General features: G+C 40.6%; 1 protein-coding gene and 1 pseudogene across 11 annotated transcripts in view; one reads left to right on the forward strand and one right to left on the reverse strand.

Annotated features, from left to right (window-relative positions):
* The window catches only part of LOC139962757 (organic cation transporter protein-like), a 53,193-nt gene that overhangs the window by 27,425 nt on the left and 2,931 nt on the right, over positions 1 to 22,837 (reverse strand). For 2 of the 11 annotated variants that reach the window (XM_071963063.1, XM_071963066.1), the window contains exon 2: positions 1,488 to 1,554. The exons of 1 other annotated variant lie outside the window; for it this stretch is intronic. The gene's annotated coding sequence lies outside the window, so the exon portion shown is untranslated. Of the gene's footprint in view, positions 1 to 1,472; positions 1,555 to 3,323; positions 3,414 to 5,026; positions 5,792 to 22,837 lie in introns of those variants that run through there. 8 more of the 11 variants (XM_071963061.1, XM_071963064.1, XM_071963062.1 and 5 more) reach the window with 7 other exon arrangements.
* On the forward strand, positions 5,732 to 5,831 carry LOC139963305 (U2 spliceosomal RNA; annotated as a pseudogene).

The following is a 22,837-nucleotide window of genomic DNA, read 5'->3' on the forward strand; positions in this document are numbered from 1 at the left end:
TAAATATCATTACCAAACTACGTTAGATCCATATGTACATGCGCGATGTTTCGTGATTTTATCGCGAATATGAACACGGTTACAAGAAATATGTACTAACTTATAACAACAGCCTTTGAAGAGGCACAGAACAGTCATACGTATAACATCGTGTTATAGTCCATGTCTCTGGTATTTTCACGAATAAAACAAAATTCCAATCTCTAATTCTGTTTCGTCGTTAATGACGTCATATCTTTAACATTAACCATGGGGGACTGCTTGAACCCATTGTCGACGTTGTATCCGGTCTTCACTATATTTACCAAATGTAACCTCATTGATCTCCGGTTGAAAAGCAATTGCAAGCGAAAATACGTTTTGCCCAAAGTCTGTTTTACCTCCATGGTTTAAGTAAGTATTCTCTTTGACGATCGCAAAGACAGCTGTCATTTTTTTTCTCACTGCATTCCTTGCGCGTTTTTGACCCCTTATTCAGTGTTCGAAAAAAACACAAGCTGAGGTCAAATACAATAGATACGGTATGGGCTAGGTTAGGATTGTGATCGTACGTCAAATTTAATAAATTCATAAAATATATTTTAAATACAAGTCAGATGACCAAGATAGGTTAACTCCCCCAAGAGACGTTACTGTTAGTCTCGTGGAGTAACTCACGGAAGGTTTGTTTGTGAATTTCACGTACTTCCGACCATTATATTATATCTCAGTGAGAGTTAAAGGTTAATTCTACCATACATGCCATCATTGCTGGTCTGTGTGATGGAAATAATGGACATGAACAATTCCCTCACTGAAGAGCTAAGAAAAAAATCTTGCACCATTCGGAAATGATCACAAATTTAACGCTTATTTTTTTTTTGGCATACACACATCTGCAGGCAGACTTGATTAAGTCTTAGTAGGCTAAAACCTCATCGAGCCACTTCTGTTGCAATTCTTTATGTTTCCTTGAGTTTATTATAGTGTTTAATTCTGTAATTCAGATTCGAGCTTTTCACAGATGAAATATGACATCACAGATTAACAAAAATGATAGCTAATTCTGGTCAGGACTTTATAAACTAGGATATTTCCCAAATGGTACAAGATTTTTCTTAGCTGTTTGCGAGAGTTGTTCTTCACAAATAATATATGTCATAAAATCCAAAGATGATGATTGGGATTTTGTCCGCCATTGATGTCAGGGCAATACCCGAAAGAAATGAAAAATAAAATAATGCATATCATACGCATAATCCTTCACAAACAAGAATAACAACTCCAAATCCACTCCATAACAACTCCCTGTATGAACTCCTATTCAGGAATATCGATGAAAGCATTTTATTGTTATTGTTACTTGTTGCCAATAGCAACAATGACACTGACGTGAATTCTAAATGATCGAGAAAACCGGAAAACTACACATTTTTTTGTGTTTGTGTGTGAGTGCGTGTGTTAATTGATTTCTCGGTGAAAGTAATACTGACCAGTAAAATAGGTACCTGCAAGGTCGTGGTTATTAGGATAATCCTGGAATCTGTTCCTCAAACGGACGAAATAATTTTCGATCTGAAAAGTGAATTGCGAAAGCAAAGAAAGAGAAATCAAGAAAAACTTAGAAGATATAAATGTTATTGTTTAACTGGAAATAACAAAGAAAACCTGGATGAATTGATCAATAACAATGTTTCTTTAACAAACCAGCTTGTTGCTTATGTGTCTAATTATATTGTGGAGTTTTATCACTCAAGGAATATTCTTTTTTATTATTTGAAATTCAGTTTCAGTCACTTTCTTTCACTTTGATGTATTATTCTAACGAACATAAATATCCTTCCTTGCTAGTGATAAAATGGATGAATGGATGAATGAATGGATATATGTATAGATGGGATGGATGGACAGATGGATGAATGGATGAATGAATGGATGAATCATGGAAGAATGGATAGATGAATGGATGGATGGATGGATGGAAGAATGGACGAATGAATGAATAAATAGACCGATGGATGGACGGACGGCTGGATGTATGAATGAATGGATGGATGCAAAGATGGATGGATGGGTGGATGTATAGATGGATGCATGGATGGATTGATGCATGGATGGATGGATGACGTTAAAACAGAAACCGATTTAAAATATGCTTTCATAGCTGTACCTAAGCTGTCAATCGCACAGGATTTGATACTAGGACAGTTTGCGTACGGATATGTGCGTGTCACTCTGGGTGGCGAAGACTACAGGAGAGCTACTGGTGGTGTGGTGATGTATCCGGTTGATTTAGAGGACAAATGCATGTCCATGTATAATTGCGTTCAAGATAATGGACATTAATTCAATAGAATTCCTCAAAACACTACCAAAATACAGTAACGCCATGCTAGGAAATGACCTGTCACAGTGTGACGCATCAGCAGGCGCTGCGATTGATATCTCTGCAAAAGGCTCCCCGTTGTTGTGCGCAATTAAATATTACAATTTAAGGTCTCTGCGGGATATCCTTAAAAGAATAGCATATCATAAAATCACAACTTTTTTATAAAACAATGATGTACTCATATGGAGTAACATCATTGTTTTATAAAAAAGTTATGGCCACTGAGCATGAAGGAAGCTACTTACTGAGCATTGCGACTGAACAGCTGTTGTATAAGGTTAACCTCATAAATACTCTTGTGTGTGTGTGTGTGTGGTTGCATGAGAGACAGTTGCACACCCCTAACACCCCTCTATAATTCTTCTCCAGTTGTATGCAAAAGTCATCCGAATTATCTTTTTTTCCCCGAATGAAGATGTTCCCTCGACCCCTCCTTTGCGCACGCCACTATCTGTATACTAGTCATTGCGTGATGTCCGCGGGCCCGCACTTTGCCAAGCTGTGATGTATATATGTGCTGATCTTTCTACAGTAAGTTCATAGCCTATACCATGCATGCGGGATATTGAAACATGGATTAATCCCTGCTCTTTCCCCCGTCATTCTTGACATTACTGAGTAAAAACTGCATGCTGCCTTAGGTTGTTGCCTTTAACATATAGCTTGCATTAACTATAACAGATATCGTTGAAGCTTCGTGATACCGAAATATACTAAAACATAATGAAGCTACCTTTAATCTAACAAAATAAACTAAGAAAACTGAGGCAGTCAAATAGTACGTATCACGTGGTAAGATTTCAAGAGGAACTTCACTTGTTTGTATCTTCTTTCTCTTCAAATAACCTACACTGAGATTTCACAATTTACATATCTGAGCATCCAGTGGTGTACTCTGCAGGATTAATTCATATGTGGGAGCCAAACGACTGATTTAGAAAGCGTCTGAACCTACGGCATGGGAAGGCCAAAGTCGAATGGTGGATTCTATCAAGGTAATGAAGTGGTCCTAGGGTCGTCTCTCAAGTAGTCAGGTCTGGGGGTTCTACACCAGAAAAAAAGTATATGTCAAATGGTTCATTATGAGGCATATTTAGAATTTAAATAAAGTCTTAAGTTAGCTCTAAAACGCGCAAGGTTTGCTAAAAATATCTTATGTGTGTGTGTGTGTAGGGGGGGGGGGGGTTATAGATCCGTAACGTGGTCTAACTCATCCCTCATCCCTACCCCCTTTTGCGCACGCGCCACTGTCATCGACGGAACAAACTTACAGTTTAAGATGGAGTTGAATCAATTTGTGTCTTTTGAACTTTCCTGATTTCTCGAAACTTAAACTTAAGCACGAAATACATAAAAATCCAGTTAACCACCAGAAAATTTGATTTGGTTTAGCGAGTATGTATATCAGGTGGCTCGAGATTCTGAAAATATTCAATAACGACGGTAGCTGTTTTGAGAAGAGTAGCTTAGAAAATTGAATATGAAGTATGCAGGCGCGTGGCGAGGAATTTGCCAAGGGAGGTGCGAAGCCTGTAGTGTAGGCACATTATCTAAGCCACTATCTAAGCCACCATGAGTTGGCGCGAAGCATACAAGCAAATTTTGGCCGAAAATGCCTCCCAGATCGCTTTAAATGGCACTTCCCAGGCCCTGTAAGTTGCATCTAAGCATTTTCTATTTTGAAATTACTAGCGATATCATAAAAAAACAAAACAAAATATATGCTCAAGGGAGGGGCGGTCGCCCCTTCCCCCCCCCCCCCCCCCCTTGGCTACGCGCCTGGTATTATATGAACTATTATTTGTTAGCTTTCAGAATGTTTTTACCTTTGGTTGAAATTAATGGAAATTTTGTCTGACGCACTCATGCAGTAGTTCGCGCGGTGACATTATTAAACTTGTGTCTATATATATTGGACATTAACTTTAACTTACGTTACAATTCCCAACTATTCCGAACTACTTGACAAGCTAATTTATTCTGTGTTTGCCAAAAGTGTAGTGAATAGGCTAGTATATGTCAGGTCTGAATGATGAATGTTTTGCATATGTATCCCGTTTCCTGTATCGTATCCTGTTTCCTGACCTTCATTGTCTGCAGTAATAATTCTTGTAGTGAAATTAATACTGGGAATCCATTCACAAACCAACCCGCGAGGTTCTTCCTGGTTTCACTTCTAGACACCGAAAGTGTCACAGACGCACACACACGCACGCACATTCGTTTACATAATAACATCCATAGCTTTATGGTTATGAAGTCACTCATTTTACTGACTTTTATACCGTAATCCAAGCAGCAAAGATAGAATTATGCCAAACCATTGAGAATGCTCACACTATGTCGAAACTGTGTAGGAGAGATTTTCGGAATTTGAAGTTAATTAAAAGTTAAATTGAAAGTTAATTTTCCCTTGAAGACAAGTTTAGGTCACATGGCGTATAGAAGAACAGGGTGCTGTACCATATTACAAACCTGAAATGGGGGGTATAGGTGTAGCATATCTAACCTGAAATGGGGGATATATGTGAAGCCTATCTAACCTGAAATGTGCGATATATAGGTGTAGCCTATCTAACCTGAAATGGGGCATACAGATGCAGCCTATCTATATAGTATGTATAAACTCTAGTTTTGATGATAATGACATTTACTTACCAATATATAAGTTATACAGGTTCTTCCTGTAACATATTGCTCTCTATACTTTCAAGATAAGTCCCAGAGTTTGTAACGGTTTATTGTTTACATTCACATTCACTTCCCAAATTGCGGAATAGTCTCTTACTGAACTCTTGCCAAGACCGGTTTTCCCGCCTTATCCTTACCAATGATATTTGTCAATAATGAAGGACTGGTCGTCACTCCGTGTTTTCAACTAGTGCACGATATTCCTTGTAAAGTGTATACCTCCTTGGGGCCTGATACGTGGCAACTTAAGAACCAGCTCCAGTATGAATACCCTCCACAATGCGCAACTGGTTGCCAAGAAGAAAATCAATTTTGTAAGAGCAAAACAGGTGGAGAATTTTACCTAGCACTATCTGGGACGTTAGAAGGCAAAGCGAGGATTCAATATTCCATACCAGCGGGTCGTATACAGGTCAGAGTTCTTGGCAGACTAGGGAGCACAGTCGTAGTACAACGCGCCACGAGGGACGAATATGAATTATTCATCTATATTGCAAGATTAAGCTTATGAATAACTGGTGTATTAATCTGAGCACACTCGAGAGCGTTCATTCGCACAATATGTACAAAGCGAAAAGTTTCTACCAGCGTTAGTGGTAAAGATGTCTGTTAGTTTTTGTTCCGTTTCCTATGTTGGTCACGATGAAGATTCCGACAGATATGCCAGTGCTTCTCGCTTCACGGCCTTTTGGCTAAGATCATGTGTAGTATCTGTTCCCTTTCGATGGGAATGGGTGATACACACCCGACGATGATCACACAGTCACAGTCCCGCTGCAAGGGGACTGGGATTGAGAGCGGATCAGTCGTTCGGTAGTTTGGTTTTCGTGCTCAGATTCTTTCCTGGGTGACTTTTCTTAAAAAGTATGTCAGTGCTAATGTTAACTTGGACGTATAGACATGAGTCGTCTTCATTGATAAAATCAATCAGTTATTCTAGTCCTTTATGAGAAGCATTTCGTATCATAGGTTTATAGTGCAAACATTTGCATGTCGTCAATGGGCTATTGACACTATGCCAAGCGAGATTTTGGGACTAGTATAGCATTCCATATAGTCCCGCCTTTGCCATTCGTACACATTTAGCCTGCTGATTTAGGTATAACTTAATATATGTTCAGGCTTATTCATGCTAACTTAGGCGAGCATTTTACTTGGCCTTTACTTTTTACTTGCTCATGAATTTTATTATAAGTAATAGCTATCTGGACCCCGTGCCCAAACCCTGTATGTTCAGATTTCAACACTTTTCCATTCATGGACTCCTTGGAACATCGACACAGTGACACTCTACTATACGCAGTACGTGACAGTAACTCTCTCACTACGACTGCTACTGTACTATAACATGTTATAGCCTTAGTTACGTTATATCTGATTACGTACTTTCACTGGTCGTGACAATTAAGAGTGTAGCAAGGAAATATGAATATCCATACTTAAAACCCACATAATATGAATAATTCATAATTCTTGAGCCCCTCGCGGTACCACGCAAAATAAAAAAATTGCGAGCGGGACAGACTCAAAGCAGTATAAATATGGAATGCAAAAGTACCTCAGGTAGCGTTTCGACCCTAAGCAGATGTTGCTCCTACCCTAAATAGTGCGACTACTCTGAACAGGAGGTGCTACTAGCCTGAACAGGTGCTAATGCCCTATACAGGAGGTGCTGCTATCCTAAACAGGAGCTGCTACTACCCTGAAGAGGAGGTGCTACTACCCAATACCGTAGGTGCTGCTACCCTTAACAGATGGTGCTACTACCCTGGACAGGAGGTGCTACTACCCTGAAGAGGAGGTGCTACTGCCTTGAACTGGTGCTACTACCTATACAGGAGGTGCTACTACCCTAAACATGAGCTACTACTACCCTAATAGGAGCTGCTACTACCCTGAAGAGGAGGTGCTACTAACCTGAACACGAGGTGCTACAACCCTGAACAGGAGTTGCTACTACCCTATACAGGAGGTGCTGCTACCCTAAGCAGATGGTGCTACTACCCTGGACAGGAGGTTCTACTACCCTGAAGAGGAGGTGCTATTACCCTGAACTGGTGCTACTACCTATACAGGAGGTGCTACTACCCTAAATATGAGCTGCTACTACCCTAGCAGGAGCTGCTACTACCCTGAAGAGGAGGTGCCACTAACCTGAACATGAGGTGCTACAACCCTGAACAGGAGGTGCTACTACCTATACAGGAGGTGCTGCTACCCTAAACAGATGGTGCTACTACCCTGGACAGGAGGTTCTACTACCCTGAAGAGTAGGTGCTACTACCCTGAACATGAGGTGCTATAACCCTGAACAGGAGGTGCTACTACCTATACAGGTGGTGCTACTACCCTAAACAGATGGTGCTACTACCCTGGACAGGAGGTTCTACTACCCTGAAGAGTAGGTGCTACTACCCTGAACATGAGGTGCTATAACCCTGAACAGGAGGTGCTACTACCTATACAGGTGGTGCTACTACCCTAAACATGAGATGCTACTACCCTAAAGAGGAGCTGCTACTACCATGAAGAGGAGGTGCTACTAACCTGAAGAGGAGGTGCTGTTATCCTGAACAGGAGGTGCTACATCCCTAAATAGGTGGTGCTACTACCCTGAACAGGAGGTGCTACTACCCTGACAGGAAGTGCTACTACTCATAAGTGACTACACTACTGTAAAAGGTGGCGCTACTACTCTAAACCTAAACAGCAGGCGACGCTGATGCTATATATATGTGGCAATGCTACTGTAAATTAGTGGCGTTAATACCCTAACCGGAAGGTGCTGCTACTCCAAGTTGGAGTCGCTTCTACCCCAAACAGAAGTCGCTACTACTCTGTACCACGACCTGTTCCCATTAAAATCTTCGGGTTATTCCTTGGTGGAGATACGTATCCCGCCTTCTAGCAGCACTGAAGAGATGTAGTGTTTCACTTGAAGACAAGTTAAGGTCACATGCCGTTTTTGAAAACAGAGTGCTGTACCACATATGTTCAGGCCTATTCATAGACAAGTGTTATACTAGGCCTAAAATGTATACTTGCTCATGAATTTTATTATAAGTAATAGCTATCTGGACCCCATGCTTAAACCCTGTATATGTTCAGATTTCAACACTTTTCCATTCATGGACTCTTTGGAACATCGACACAATGACACTCAACTATTCGCATTAGCTGACTGTAATTACCTGACAACGACTGCTATTGTACTATAACATGTTGTAGCCTAACTTATTCATATTTCCTTGCTACACTGCAGTCACGACCAGTGAAAGTAAGTAATCAGATATAACGTACGTTATATCTGGATACTTACTTTCACTGGTCGTGACTGCGCATGATGTATCTCCACATGTCAATCATCACCGAAATCGGGATTTGGAATATGTTAATGAGCTAAATCAATGATATGTCGATTTAAATAGGTATTTGTCAATTTGAGTTGCTAGAAACTGGTATAAGTACAAGGAAAGTGACTTCTACCGATATAATTCGACATAACATCGATTTAAACTGGTAGATGTCGATTTAAATTGACATATACCGATTTATTGACATATCATCGATTTAAATTGGTATATGTCGATTTAAATCGGTATATGTCGATTTAAACTGGTATAAGTCGAATTAAATTGGTATGTGTCGATTTAAATTGACATATACCGATTTAAATTGACATTCCATCGATTTAAACTGGTATATGTCGATTTAAATTGGTATATGTCGATTTAAGTTGGTTTATGTCGATTTAAATCGATGATATGTCGAATTAAACTGGTATATGTCGATTTAAATCGGTAGAAGTCGATTCCTCACGATTTGAGACTGATGGCCCGCCATAACACTGAACATGAGGTGCTACTAATCATATGCTACTGTAAATGGTGGCGCTACTGCTCAACATGCGACGCTACTGCTGCTATAGGCGCCAATGCTACTGTAAACTAGAACAACTACATGTCATTGTATAGTCTTGGCCAAGTCGTTTGTATTACTCTTTTTCTCGCGTACAAACTGTACATGCCTCAGAGTCCGTTTCTGCCTACCACGAATGTCCTTGTCCACTGTATTTTACATGTCTATACGGATCTGTGCGATACAAACATAGTATCAATCTAAAGCGTTGTCGCGGGCGTTCTCTGGAAAGTACAGCAAATATATACGGGAAAATAGCTTTGTGAAAAAGAAAGGTACACTATAGGCTGTACATACTAGGGTCTTAACAAGACTAGTCATTGTAGAGCTAGGAAGTGGTGAAAGTTAGTTAGTTAGTTAGTTGAATTCATTTATTTGTTTTATCGCCAATTGTGTACAATGGTAAAGGAAGTCTCCTATAAAGTCTTAAAAAGACTTAACAAGGTAGGAGACTCCCTGGAAAAGAAAAGCAAAATGTACAAATATATATAATACCGTATATACGTTGTATACATTATATAAGTTATTGATATTCAATGGAGGGGTCTTTGTTACTGCAACCTTGTGAAGCTATTTCGGTCACGAAGAAGCCAGTTCGGCATTTGGTCCCTTAACGTATAGACCAAAGCTAGGCTATATCGTGTAATGTTTATAAACAGTACTCAGTCAGTGGCGGAGCGTCCATATACAGTCAGGGGGGGGGGGGCAGATGCCCCCCCCCCCCTCCTGACGGACTCAAATGGACTGCTGGCGCCCTTTTCAGCTTTTTACCACTTTTTACTTATTCGCGATTATTGACTTTTTTAATTGCGCTCTCATCTACCTATTGACATTTGTCACATTTTGTTGGCGATGACACCTATTTATTCTCCGTTTATCAGCAAATTAGCAAGGCCCGGAAAGGGTCATTTCCAGCGATCTAGGGAGTATCTTTACTCAAAAATTTTCTGTACGCTCCGCGCCAACCTGTGGTGGCGCTCCGCTTAGAAAGTGTCGAAAGCGCCCCTTGGGACCATTCTCGACCCCCTGACCAATACCCCTAGCTCCGCCACTGAGTACTCTAGCTAGCATGCGCCTGTAACATAAACGAAGAAATGATGACTAAAACCATCCCAGATTAACCGGACAACCAAGCTGTCAATCATGAATCACGCCTGTTCGCGCGTGACAGAGTCCTGGACACTGATTGGTCAAATTGAACAACACGTTAACTTACTGTACCCTCGCTGCTAGATGGCGATTTTTTACAAACATACGGTGGTTTACGCCGAAGGCCTAATGCCCATATATGGATGGCAACAAATTTAGCCAGATAAAATTTTATATGGGCCATATAAAAGTGTATCTGGATTTTCTTTATATCAACCAGATAAAGTTTTATCTGGCCCAGATATGGAAGCCATAAACTTCACCCATATAAAATTTTATATGGGCCATGTAAAAGTTTATCTGGATTTTCTTTATATCAACCAGATAAAGTTTTATCCGGCCCAGATATGGATGCAATAAAAGTTAACCAGATAAAATTTTATATGGGCCATATGAAACTTCATTTTATATCAAGTTATATCTGCCCACTGATTTTTTTTTCTGGCGAGATATAAATTCCAGATCTGTAGCAGATCTGGCCCATTCCAGATCTGTAGCAGATCTGGCCCATTCCAGATCTGGGCCAGATCTGGATTTTTATATCTGGACCAGATCTGGTATTTCGGTAAGGGTCAACTAAAACAGACACCCTACGTCCTGGATACGACTCCCCTCACACCGGCCTAGATATGGAAATTTGGGGACCTCAGCTACCTGCAGAAACTTAACGTATTTCCAGAACAGATACCATCCAACCAACTTTTTTTCAGAAACAGCTACACCGTCATAGGGAAAAGAAGTCCGTCTAGCCTCCAAATTTTTATCAGAACTAGAACCAACCGTTGAAGCCAGCCGCCAATCACCACCACTCATCGCCTCCTCCAACCCTAATAACATGCCATCTTCCTGTCACCGTCCAGCCACGTGTCTCTCCGAGCGGCCCACAAGTTCAAATTTAAATTTCCGATCTCTCATTTAGGAGTCTTATATTTACCGGTCAGGGGCTTTCGCCCCTGGCTCGCTGAAACGCCATTCGGCAGAAACAGCTATTTACAATACAATCTATGCTATAATGTACATGCCTAGCCTATATCATTGCACAAACACAACTCTCCGGTCTATTAAAAACTGCTTGGTCGCATTCCTGGCCCTGGTTGGTCATCAACCAAAAAACGTAATATATGCCATACACGGCGAATCACATACATACAATAATAATCACTAGTTCCTATGTTGCAAGAGCTGAAATAGTACAGATAACGCGAGTTGTTGCGGGGGAAAAAAAACCGGTTAACATTTGTTGCTTGCAACTTTTTGCAGGATTTTGTTAACTCAAATGCAGGCGCGTATCCAGGGGGGGCGTTGGGGGCGCGCGCCCCCCGGGAAAGAAAAAGAGGAGAGAAAAAAAAAGAGAAGAAAAAAGGAAAAAAAGAGGGGAAAAAAGGAAAAAAGAGGGGGAAAAGAGGAGGAGGAGGAGGAGAGGAAGGAAGGAAGGGGAAAAAAAGAAGGAGAGAAAAAGGAGAAAAGGAGGGAGTAGAAGTTAAACGCCAAGACACCGGGAAGAGAAAGAGGAACAGTGACATCATTACAGCGCTGAACCTATATACACATCGCCGGGTAGTCAGTGACGGATCGAGGATTTCGGAAGGGGCGTGCGCCTCACCCTACCCCTTACAACGACAACTCCATTTTTGACGTTTTCATTTTTCCTCTCTCACTAATGTTTCAATATATGTATATACTATATATGGTCTATCATAACGCGTGTGTGTGTATGGACGCCTTAAACAATTGTGGTATGAAACCAACTGTGGCTGGTCTCGAACTCGACCGAGTCGTCGGGGACATGACGCACTTCGGGAATGGGGCGACCGCCCCCCCCCCCCGACTCCCGAGCATAATTTTTTATGATATAAAAGTAAATTCGAAATAGAAAATGCTTAGATGCAACTTACAAGGCATGGGAAGTGTCATTTCCAGTGATCTGGGAGGCATTTTCGGCCAAAATTTCCTTGTACGCTTCGCGCCAACTCATGGTGGCGCTACGCTTAGATAGTTTGCCTACAGGCTTCGCCCCTCCCTTGGCAAATTATTCGCTACCCGCCTGTTCGAATTTGTGAAGCAAACAGCAGTTATCACATCATATCAGTGAGCATGAAAATGGCATTCCAGGATGAACAGCCTCAAAACTGTCTATGTGTGTAGTCAAAGGCGAAGGAGCCCAATTTGTTTTGGGGAGCTGTAACGACTTGCCCTAAAAACATTACCAAAATTTTCGCGCGCTCCGCGCGCGTTTAACATGTTAAAGGCCAATATCATAGAAGCAAGTATCGGTTTTTAAATCGCATGCCATCATGTACCCGTGCGGTCACTGAAAGTTGCGCAGTATACCGCGGGATGCTCATATAAACTAAATATATATTGTCCTATGTAGATGGAGAAAAAGCATGGACGTCCAATTAGGTCAAAACTCTCTTTTACATTAGTAATGGCGAATTAGTCGGCAAAGCTTAGAACTTTATTTTAATTACCAAGGAGATCATTTTTAAACTATTCATTTCCTTTAGCTACATCATTGCAATGTATTTTACTTTCAGTATAGGTGCCCGAAAAATTCTCAGCATATTGCCCGAATTTTCAGAAAGAAATATTTCGTTAGCCCCCCCCCCCCCCCCCGCCTCCTTCACCTATGTGTGTAGTGTTCGGTTTCGGAAATATCTGGTATTTTTTTCATTTCCTTCAACCAAGTTTTATAATAGCCGTTATAGGCGGTTTAAATATTTGTACACCAATAAATTACTGTGTCTGAATTTTCGAAAATTTACTGACCAACATTCTTCATCATACTTACCTCTATTCGTGCAATTTTGACCAGTCTGTTAGGGCCGGGAGCTGCTAGAGTAGCAGCTCCCTAGTTAGGGTTTCAAGGAGGTTTTTCTATATTGGTTGTCCATAGATGAAATTTTTTGCAACATTATGGGTATGTTTTGAAGTGAGTTTAATCACGAGAAATGTGAATTTTGAAACTCTGAACAAAAAATGGGCTTAAACCCTTCAAAAGTGGGGCTGTCGGGTATTGTGGGCCGCGACATAGAATCACCTGCAAATAGCAATCCACGGGAGATGCGATGAGGTCGAGCATGATGTGTGACTGGTGACAATCTTCAAAAAGGTTATGAATGGGGAAAAAACTATTGGGAAATACTTGGTTCTCAGGCAAAAGTATACATCTGGTTGCTCATTTTCAAGCCCGAGAAGTGTCATTTCCGGTGATCTGGGGGTATCAAAACCAGAAATTTTCTTGTACGCTGCGCGCAACCCGATGGTGGCGCTCCGCTTAGATAGTAATTCGCGCCCCCCGGGTTACAAAATCCTGGATACGCCCTTGAAATGCGTTCAAATGTTAACCTGTCTTGTTCAAGTCGAGAATAACTTACCAAAGTATAGCATTTTAGGTATTGTTTTGAAGAAGTATGCTTCTCAAGGAGATTGTTTTCTTTACTTGTGCAGAATTAACTGTTCGCCGCCACCATTCTTTGCAAATCTGGGTCGGGATTTTTGCTGTGTAGCCAACCTGTGAATTTGATATTGCTATGAAGAGTGTATGTTCAGCTGGCATTCACCAGTCAGCCATCAGATTAAGGAGCGGTCTATTAATCCCAATATTGTAGCCCGTATGCGCACGACAATAATTAGTGGCGTTAATACCCTAAACCGGAAGATGCTGCTTCTTCAAGTTGGAGTCGCTTCTTTCCCGAGTCACTACTACTCAATAAGCGCGACCTGTTTTCAAACTGCAGTGAAGGACACTACAATGAAACTTCCTTGGCGGAGATACGTACTCCAGCCTTTTGGCCGCATTAAAGGGATGCAGTGTTACATACCAAGTTTAATTTTCAGCCGCTTAACATATTTGAGAAAAATTTAATGGAAATAGCTTTCTGCCTGGAAATTGTGAGTCAAAAAGACATCATGAGGAACAAACTATACGGCCAAAGATTTTTTAATCATTTTACAATGCTAGGTTTAGACCATACTGGGCCAAGCTAACAGAATACCATGTATTGTATTTGTGTTCGGCTTTTTTCCTCATCCTCATCCTCATCCTCATCCTCAAACCCCATCCTCATCCTCATCCTCAACCTCATCCTAATCTTCCTCCTCCTCCTCCTCCTCATCATCATCATCATCGTCATCATCATCCTCATCTTCATCCTCATCCTCATCCTCATCCTCATCCTCATCCTCATCATCATCATCATCATCATCATCATCATCATCATCATCATCATCATCACCATCATCATCATCATCATCATTGTTTTTCATCTTATTTATTCAAGAGTCATGTATATGTGGTACACATTTGTATTTACAATTTTGATAACTACATTTGTTATGTCAGCTCAATGTTACAAAGGAATTATTAACAAAATGCGAAAAAAAGTTATTCGAATTTAGTATTTTTCCCTCTCTTCTGTTATAATTATATATGTATGTATAAATCCATATATAAATCCATGTACACATACATAGATATGCACACATATGTACACACACACTAACATAAATAGGCACTATTCACATACATTCATAAATGCACAAATATTTTACTATACATACACTGTGAGCAAACAAACAAAGACACCTAGAAACAGCAAGGATGTCTAAACAACAATAAAATGAAATCCCAAGCAGAATACAGAAAAGATTTAGGTAGACGACAGGCAGCTGGATAAATCAAGAATCGCAAAGATCATTAATTGAGTGAGAAAAACAAGTCCTTAACGCCATGTATTTTCTACGAGCAGAGCTAGTAGAATTTCGCTTACAAGCAATGTACTTTTCAACGTTAAGAATAAGTTTCATTTTATAGGAGAACTTGTAGCAATCAGGCTTAATTTTGATTGTTATGCTTACAATTGAAAATGAAAATGTGGTTCCTAAGATGCGGTGCAGAAACGAGAACTGGGAATATTGGATTTTAGCTTCAGAAAGCGTACGGGAAGGAATCTTAAATATAGTTTACCAATCGTCCTGTGAGAAGTCAAAAGTAACGCTCCACTTAGCGCATGCTTTTGGCGGAAGTGAAATACAGTCAATCTACTGAGGATAGACCAACTGCGACTATTAGAATTGCGAGACACAAGATTGAAAAGGTGATCTTGCCGGTCCCCGACATCGTTTACAATACTGAGAGAATCTTTCCAATTTCTAGGGATTGCAGAAATGATCCCATAAAAAACGAGTAAAGGGATATCTTAAAAGCTTCAATTTTGTCAGAAAAGCATTAAAGGGCAATTGCTTCCCAACTGGCAAGAACATATCCCTAACAAACAGTAAACCGGCGTCGTGAAGCTTTTTGTCATAAACAATGGTAGTATCAATTCTAATAAAATAATTGTTCCAAAGGATTTGCTCACCGAAGAGTTCCGAAGGTTTCTTAAAGGTAGCTTTACTCCAGCCATACAAATTTGTCTTATGAAGGTATAGTTTTATTACAGGAAGTTAAGAGCATCAACAAAGCTGTGTACATGTATGATATTTTAACCTCCCTTTTCAATTAGGTTATACATAGTAAGTCTCCTAACTTTGTCAGGATTCCCGTTCCAAATAAAATCAAAAATAGTACTTTGGATCTTATTAATAAAATCTTTTGGAGGATTTGGCAGAACCTGAACAAGGAAAACGAGTTGACTGATCGCAAAAGACTTCACGATTGTGTTTCTACCAGTAGGTGTGAGATCACGGCCATTCCAAACTCTAAGCTCGTGCTTCACAGCCTAGATAATTTCTGCTCATAATTTAAGCGAAAGAGATCGTAAACCATTGTGAGTAAAGTTGATATACCGAGATACCTGCAGATCGAAAGATTGGATTCACTGACATGAGCTGGATTCTTTAAAAGAAAAGGACCCAGGGAAAAACAGGAATTTGTTGAAATTAATTTAAGACCAGATGCTATTCGAAAATTCTCTAAAATCTTCAGCACCTTAACAGTACTGTTGCGGGTACCGTCTAAGAGGAAAGTGGTGTCGTCGGCATATTGCAGTACTTTGATTTCATGACCAACGATTCTTCTGTAATTGTCGCGGGGTCTTATCTCACAGTTATATCTGCCCAGATTGAACTTCAGTTGACGATGTACGTGGGGAGTAACTGGGTTACGCCAACACAAAATGTAAAGTAAAGTTAATAAATGTCTATACTCTACTTAAGAATATGAATGAGTGAATAAATGAATAACTGGAAGGATGGATGAATGGATGGAGATATGAATGAATGAATGAATGAATAATGAATGAATGGACGAACGAACGAACGAACGAACGAACGAACGAACGAACGAACGAACGAACGAACGAACGAACGAACGAACGAACGAACGAACGATCGAACGAACGAACGAACGAACGAACGAACGAACGAACGAACGAACGAACGAACGAACGAACGAACGAACGAACGAACGAACGAACGAACGAACGAACGAACGAACGAACGAACGAACGAACGAACGAACGAACGAACGAACGAACGACCGAACGAACGAACGAACGAACGAACGAACGAACGAACGAACGAACGAACGAACGAACGAACGAACGAACGAACGAACGAACGAACGAACGAACGAACGAACGAACGAACGAACGAACGAACGAACGAACGAACGAACGAACGAACGAACGAACGAACGAACGAACGAACGAACGAACGAACGAACGAACGAACGAACGAACGAACGAACGAACGAACGAACGAACGAACGAACGAACGAACGAACGAACGAACGAACGAACGAACGAACGAACGAACGAACGAACGAACGAACGAACGAACGAACGAACGAACGAACGAACGAACGAACGAACGAACGAACGAACGGACGGACGGACGGACGGACGGACGAACGAACGAAAATGACGAGATGCAAACTCGGAGAGTATGAAAAGGCTCAAATATTGTTCAGTTACTTTAGAAAGGCGTCCGATGCTACGATCGGTCCCTATGGTACCGTCACTCGTTCCAAAAGTTCGCACCAGCCAACACCTTAATTCCTACAATATTCATTACTGTGGAAACGCGTTCTTAGTGTATCTTGGTCGGAGGCTAACATTGGTTCTTATGGTACCGTCATTCTTGCCCAAACTTCGTTCAACTCTTAGACTGCAAGTCTTATCAAATGTAATCAAACCTAGGTGGAGGCCTAGAAGCAGATGGCAATGATCGGTTAGAGAACTTAGATCGGTGTGTTTATAATGTTCCAGTCATACTCTTTCACTATACTTATGGTCGCCTTGCAGTTTTACAGGTATCTACAATCACCATATAGCCCAAGAGATGCATAGGCTTCACTCAACAGTGTCCATTCGTAGTTATGCTCGTCTATGAAAGTAACCCTAACCCAATAGTGAAAATATGTTGGTGTTACTGCTAAGCATAGTCCATGTCTAAGCAGTACTGTGCTACACCACTACTAGCCCGCTATATCAACATATTTCATAGTAACCGAGCATGCACTCATCTACATCCGATCAAAGAACGGCCGTATGATGCTATGAATTAGGCAACGCAATGTTTGGTATTATTACCACACGTTGGGATATGCCTCCTTTCACGTCATATATTTGCATATTTATCTCTTGTACATCCGTTCCATGTATTGATCATTTCAATGGAATTAATTAGTTTACGGTGTAATTACAAGTTTGTTTTATCCCTCTATAAGGTAGGATTATGTTCTGTTATGCTAGATGAATCATTTTCAAGAGTTAAAGACGAATCTGTTACACGTCCACAGACCTGTAACAAAGAACTTTAACTACCCCTTGTGTTTACCAGAACCAAAACAGTAACGTAAACAAATATATAAAAATGTTACTTTCACCTGAGCGTTAAATCACTGTCCATGAGGTTCCCGGACAACTCCCCCCTGGACGAATAGACCTAGATATGACTCCAATGTGACGTCATCAGAACTAAAAATGGAGGCAGACTGAACGAAATCAGGCTGTTTTAAGCAGAGACGCTATAATTTTCTATTTAGTTTGGTCAATGGTCAAATCCATATTTAAAACAATTCGCGCTATGCGTGATTATGTTGTCTGTCATTACCGCTTTAATATACTGTAGTATGGTAGTTCTTTATGCAGCTTCAGTGATTTACTTCGAGAACGTGAAGTAATAGTCAAACTTCAATTCTTTGCAGTATAGCGTATTGAGCATTATTGGCGATCGGGGCAGGGAAAGGGCAAACATCGCTTTTGGCGCCCCCCTGTCAACCAACATTTTAGTACAGTTTATATAGGCCCAAACCACATTCGGGCCCCCTATACCCTTGCGCCCCGTAACTATACCACTGGTTCTTTGCTAGGCAATCTTTTCAAATAGCATTTAAAACAGATATCACAAAGATGATAAACAGTATACTAGACTATACATGATACTATTGAATAAAGAAACACCATCAGTAGTATGCACGCCCATAACTTACGGAAGTATGCTACTGTTGAATTCACCATCAGGGGCGTGTGCAGGGAGGGGGGGGGGCTGCTCGAAACTTTTGGCTAAATAATGAAGATAATTTACTACATAAAAACGGCAAAATAATGCACCAGTTTGCATCTAAGCACACTTCAATGAACTTGTGTCATCCGTTACAACAGGCGTCACAGACACACACACACACGCACCTATACTACAAACTTTGCTATCTCTACACGGGACAGCAACGTTACAATTAGTTGCATTGAGAATGTCGGTATAATTTGCTATATAAAAAGGTTACTTAAACAAAATACGTTGTGTTCATTGAGCACGATAAATGCAAAAATGTTTGCAGACAATGGTAGGGACTATTAGCCAAACAAATCACAGGAAATTTGGAAACGCATCATTGACTGCTTTCAGCATGAAACTTCTTTGTAACGCCGGGGAGTGTTTTTAACCTTCTACTTTGCGGTTCATTGTTATCATTCATTTGTTTTGAAACAAATTCAATCATCTATACAAAGGATTGGAAGAAATTTTGGTTCTTTTAATGTTCCGGTTTTTTAAAAGAAAGATATTATTCCAAAAAGTACGAAAACATGTTATTGGAAACCTGCTCAAATAACGTTTACACAATTTACACGTTGACACTGAGGGTTATATCTACGATTTGTGCAAACAGATGAATATTTTTTCAACTCCCTGGTTAAAGTTGCAGGTAAAACGGCATGTCTATTAAGTGTTTATATGAATGAGGAATTGTTATAACGGAACGCCATTACTCCTTTAGAGATGTGTAACCATTTTCTTTAAAACTTTCCTAGCTTCCAAAATTGTTATTATTTTGAATTCTCATACATGAACTCATACTTTCATTTGTGGCTTCATCATCTGTTACTAACAATGTGTTCAAATTTGTTGTATCACAGTGTTCTTGTGTTTAATTGTTTCTATACCTGGTAAGTTGCATCACATAATTTAAAAAACAAAAAAGCACCTACGGTTACAGTTTACCGGTAATCAATGAATCACAGGTAGGGATGTGTCTGTTGTATGAAGCTTTACAAGATTGATTGCCCTACACAACAAACAATAACAACACCACTGAACTGAACTGAACAACAGTGGCGGAGAAACAGTGGGGGTTGGGGGGGGGGGGGGTAACCCCCCCCCACTTTTTGAAGAGGGGGTTGGCCCACACAATCAACCCCCCTAGTTTTTGCCAGTAATGTTCTGTTATAGCCTATGTTATGTGCTCCAAATGGCATAATAAATCAAATTATTAAATTTGAAATTGTTAAAGTCATTTCAACCTTTTACCTGGTAGGCTACATCAACAATTAACGACCGAAAACCGAGTTAGAATTGACCCACACATTATTTCTAGCCCCTTTCCCCCCACCTTGCGCATTGGAACTTGTATATCATAGCGCTAACTTCACCGCACAACAGACACACAAAATAACGTTTTTTTGCTGTTGAAATAGCTTTGAAACTGTATACACTTGCCAACTTCAACGAGGTGAAGGAAGGAAAAGAAAAAGAAGAAAGAGAGAAAAGTAGAAAAGGATGGAGTAGAAAATACGGCAAGAAAACGGGAAGAGAAAGAGGAACAGTGACAAAATTATTCGAATTTGTAAAGCAAACAGCAGATATCACATCATATCAGTGAGCATGAAAATGGCGCACCACGATAAACAGCCTCCAAACCATGGGCGCAGATCCTGGTGAGGACAGCGGGACGCGTCCCCACCAACTTTTTCAGTAGTGGGGACATGATATACCGTGTCCCCACCAATTTGTCTTGACCAATACCTGCATTTCAAGTTCCCCTGTATTGAACTTTGGTGCAGTTTGATCCAGCATTGTGCAAATGACATGCAGCAGTTCTCATTTTATTGTATTTTATCCAGTTGTTAAATATAGGACGGAAATCGCATTTGCGGCAGTCTATATTTGTTTTCTGGGAGAGGACCCCAGACCCATCGTATATACAAAAGTCTACTTGGATTATTTGTCCCCTGATTTTCTTTCTGCAGACGCCCATGTATTTCTCCAAACTAAATTTCTAAGCCATGAGATCTAAACCTTAGGGAGGTTTAGGAGCATCATTAGGTCTGGGAAGTGTTATTTCCGGCGATCTGGGAGGTATATTTGCCCAAAAACATCGTACGCTACGCGCGAACCCATGGTCGCGCTCCGCTTAGATAGTGTAATAGAACAGACACGCGTCCCCACCATTATCCAAGACTGATCTGCGCCCATGCTCAAAACTGTCGATGTGTGTAGTGTTCGGTTTTGGAAATATCCGGTATAATTTTATTTCCTTCAACGAAATTTTTTAGTAGCCGTCTGAATTTTCGAAAATTCCCTAACCAACATTCTTCATCATACTTCATCATACTCGTGCAATTTTGACCCGTCTGTTAGGGTTTGAAGGAGGTTTTTCTATATCGGTTGTCCATAGATGATATTTTGTGCAACATTATGGGTATGTTTTGAAGTGAATTTATTCACGAGAATTGTGAATTTTCAAATTCTGAACAGTGGGGCTGACGGATATTGTGGGCCGCGATGAAGAATCACCTACAAAATCAATGATCCACAGGATATGTGATGAAGTCGAACATGATGTGTGACTGGTGACAATCTTCAAAAGTTATAGATGAGAAAAAGAAGTATTTGGAAAAAACTTGGTTCTCAGGCAAAAGTGTACATATGGTTGGTCAGTTTCAAGCCCGAGAAGTGCCATTTCCGGTGATCTGGGGGTACCAAAACCAGAAATTTGCTTGTACACTGCGCGCCAACCAATGGTGGCGCTCCGCTTAGATAGAAATACGTGCCCCCTGGATTAGAAAATCCTGCATACGCCCCTGGTTAAATGCAGCTTTTCAAGGCCTGGGCAGTGCCATTTACTGCAATCTGGGAGGCAAGCCAAAAAATTCTTGTGCACTTTGCGCCAACTTATGGTCGCGCTCAACTTAGATAGTGAGCCAGCAGTTATGACTTTTTATTTCATCAATGGCCTTCAACCCCCCCCCCCCCCCCAACTTCTGACAAGAAATCTCCGCCACTGCTGAACAATGTGGCAACAAACACGTATTTCGTAGTAAAGTAAAGTAGATCCCACCCGTACAGTGTACCCACAAAGAAATGTGTAATATACACGTTTATATAGTACTCGAGTCCAGTTTTCTGCACTCGGACTTTAGACCAATTCCAATTTGGTATATCATCTTGCTTGGCAGATCTCTTATTTCTGAAGTTTACTCTTTGAGTGTCCAGAATGAGCACTTATGTAAGGAGTCAATGCAGTCTTACACATTTAGCCACACATACAATGAATATCTTCTTGTTTAAAGCAAATCATATGAAGCCAATGCTTTGATTGGTTGCTGCTATTCGTCATATGGTAGGTTTTTTAGCATAAACGATAGTGACTTTGTAATTTATGTAGAGACTGTGTGTATACGGTAATTCTCACAATATAACTCCATTTCAATTAGATCCTTTCATTGTTCAAAGCTGTTTCAAAGTTATGGTTACAAAGATAAAATGGTGATCATTAGATGTCATTTTGATCTTAGTAATACAGTGAAAAGCAGTGTGATGTGACAAACAATAATTCACAATGACACAGGCTGTCCTGTAATGACCATTTACCTCAACAACTGGCTTCTTGTACTAAATGTGATACATCAAAATACTTAATATGACATCTGTCCTTGTTAAAATATTGTGATAAACAATGGTTTCCCCACAATTTGACCCCTGGTGAACTCAAACGAATATATGACCTCCGCCCACAACATAAGGCTCAATATCAAAATATTGGGACTACTATAGCCCCCTTCATCATCTACATGGCTGGCTGGTGAATGCCAGCTGAACATACACTCTCAGGCGCGTATCCAGGGAGAGGCGTTGTGGCGTGCGCCCCCCTCCCCGGGTAAGAAAAAGAGGAGAGAAAAAGGAAAGGGAAAAAGAGGGGAAAAAAGAGCAGGAAGGAGAGGAAGGAAGGGAAAAGAAAAAGAAAAAAGAGAGAAAAAGTAGAAAGGGAGAAAAGGAGGGAGCAGAAGAAAAACGCCAAGACATCGCCAAGATGGTGGCGCTCCGCTTAGATAGTACTTTGCGCCCCCGGGTTAGAAAATCCTGGATACGCCCCTGTTGTAATAAATAATATAGTACACACGCACAGTTTTTACTGGTAACTAGCGTTATGAAGTCGTCCCAATTGGGTGCTCCCGAGTGACAACTATCTGTGGGCCAATTGTCCGG

The sequence above is a fragment of the Apostichopus japonicus genome, chromosome 21, assembly GCF_037975245.1.
Source record: "Apostichopus japonicus isolate 1M-3 chromosome 21, ASM3797524v1, whole genome shotgun sequence".
Classification (NCBI taxonomy): domain Eukaryota; kingdom Metazoa; phylum Echinodermata; class Holothuroidea; order Aspidochirotida; family Stichopodidae; genus Apostichopus; species Apostichopus japonicus.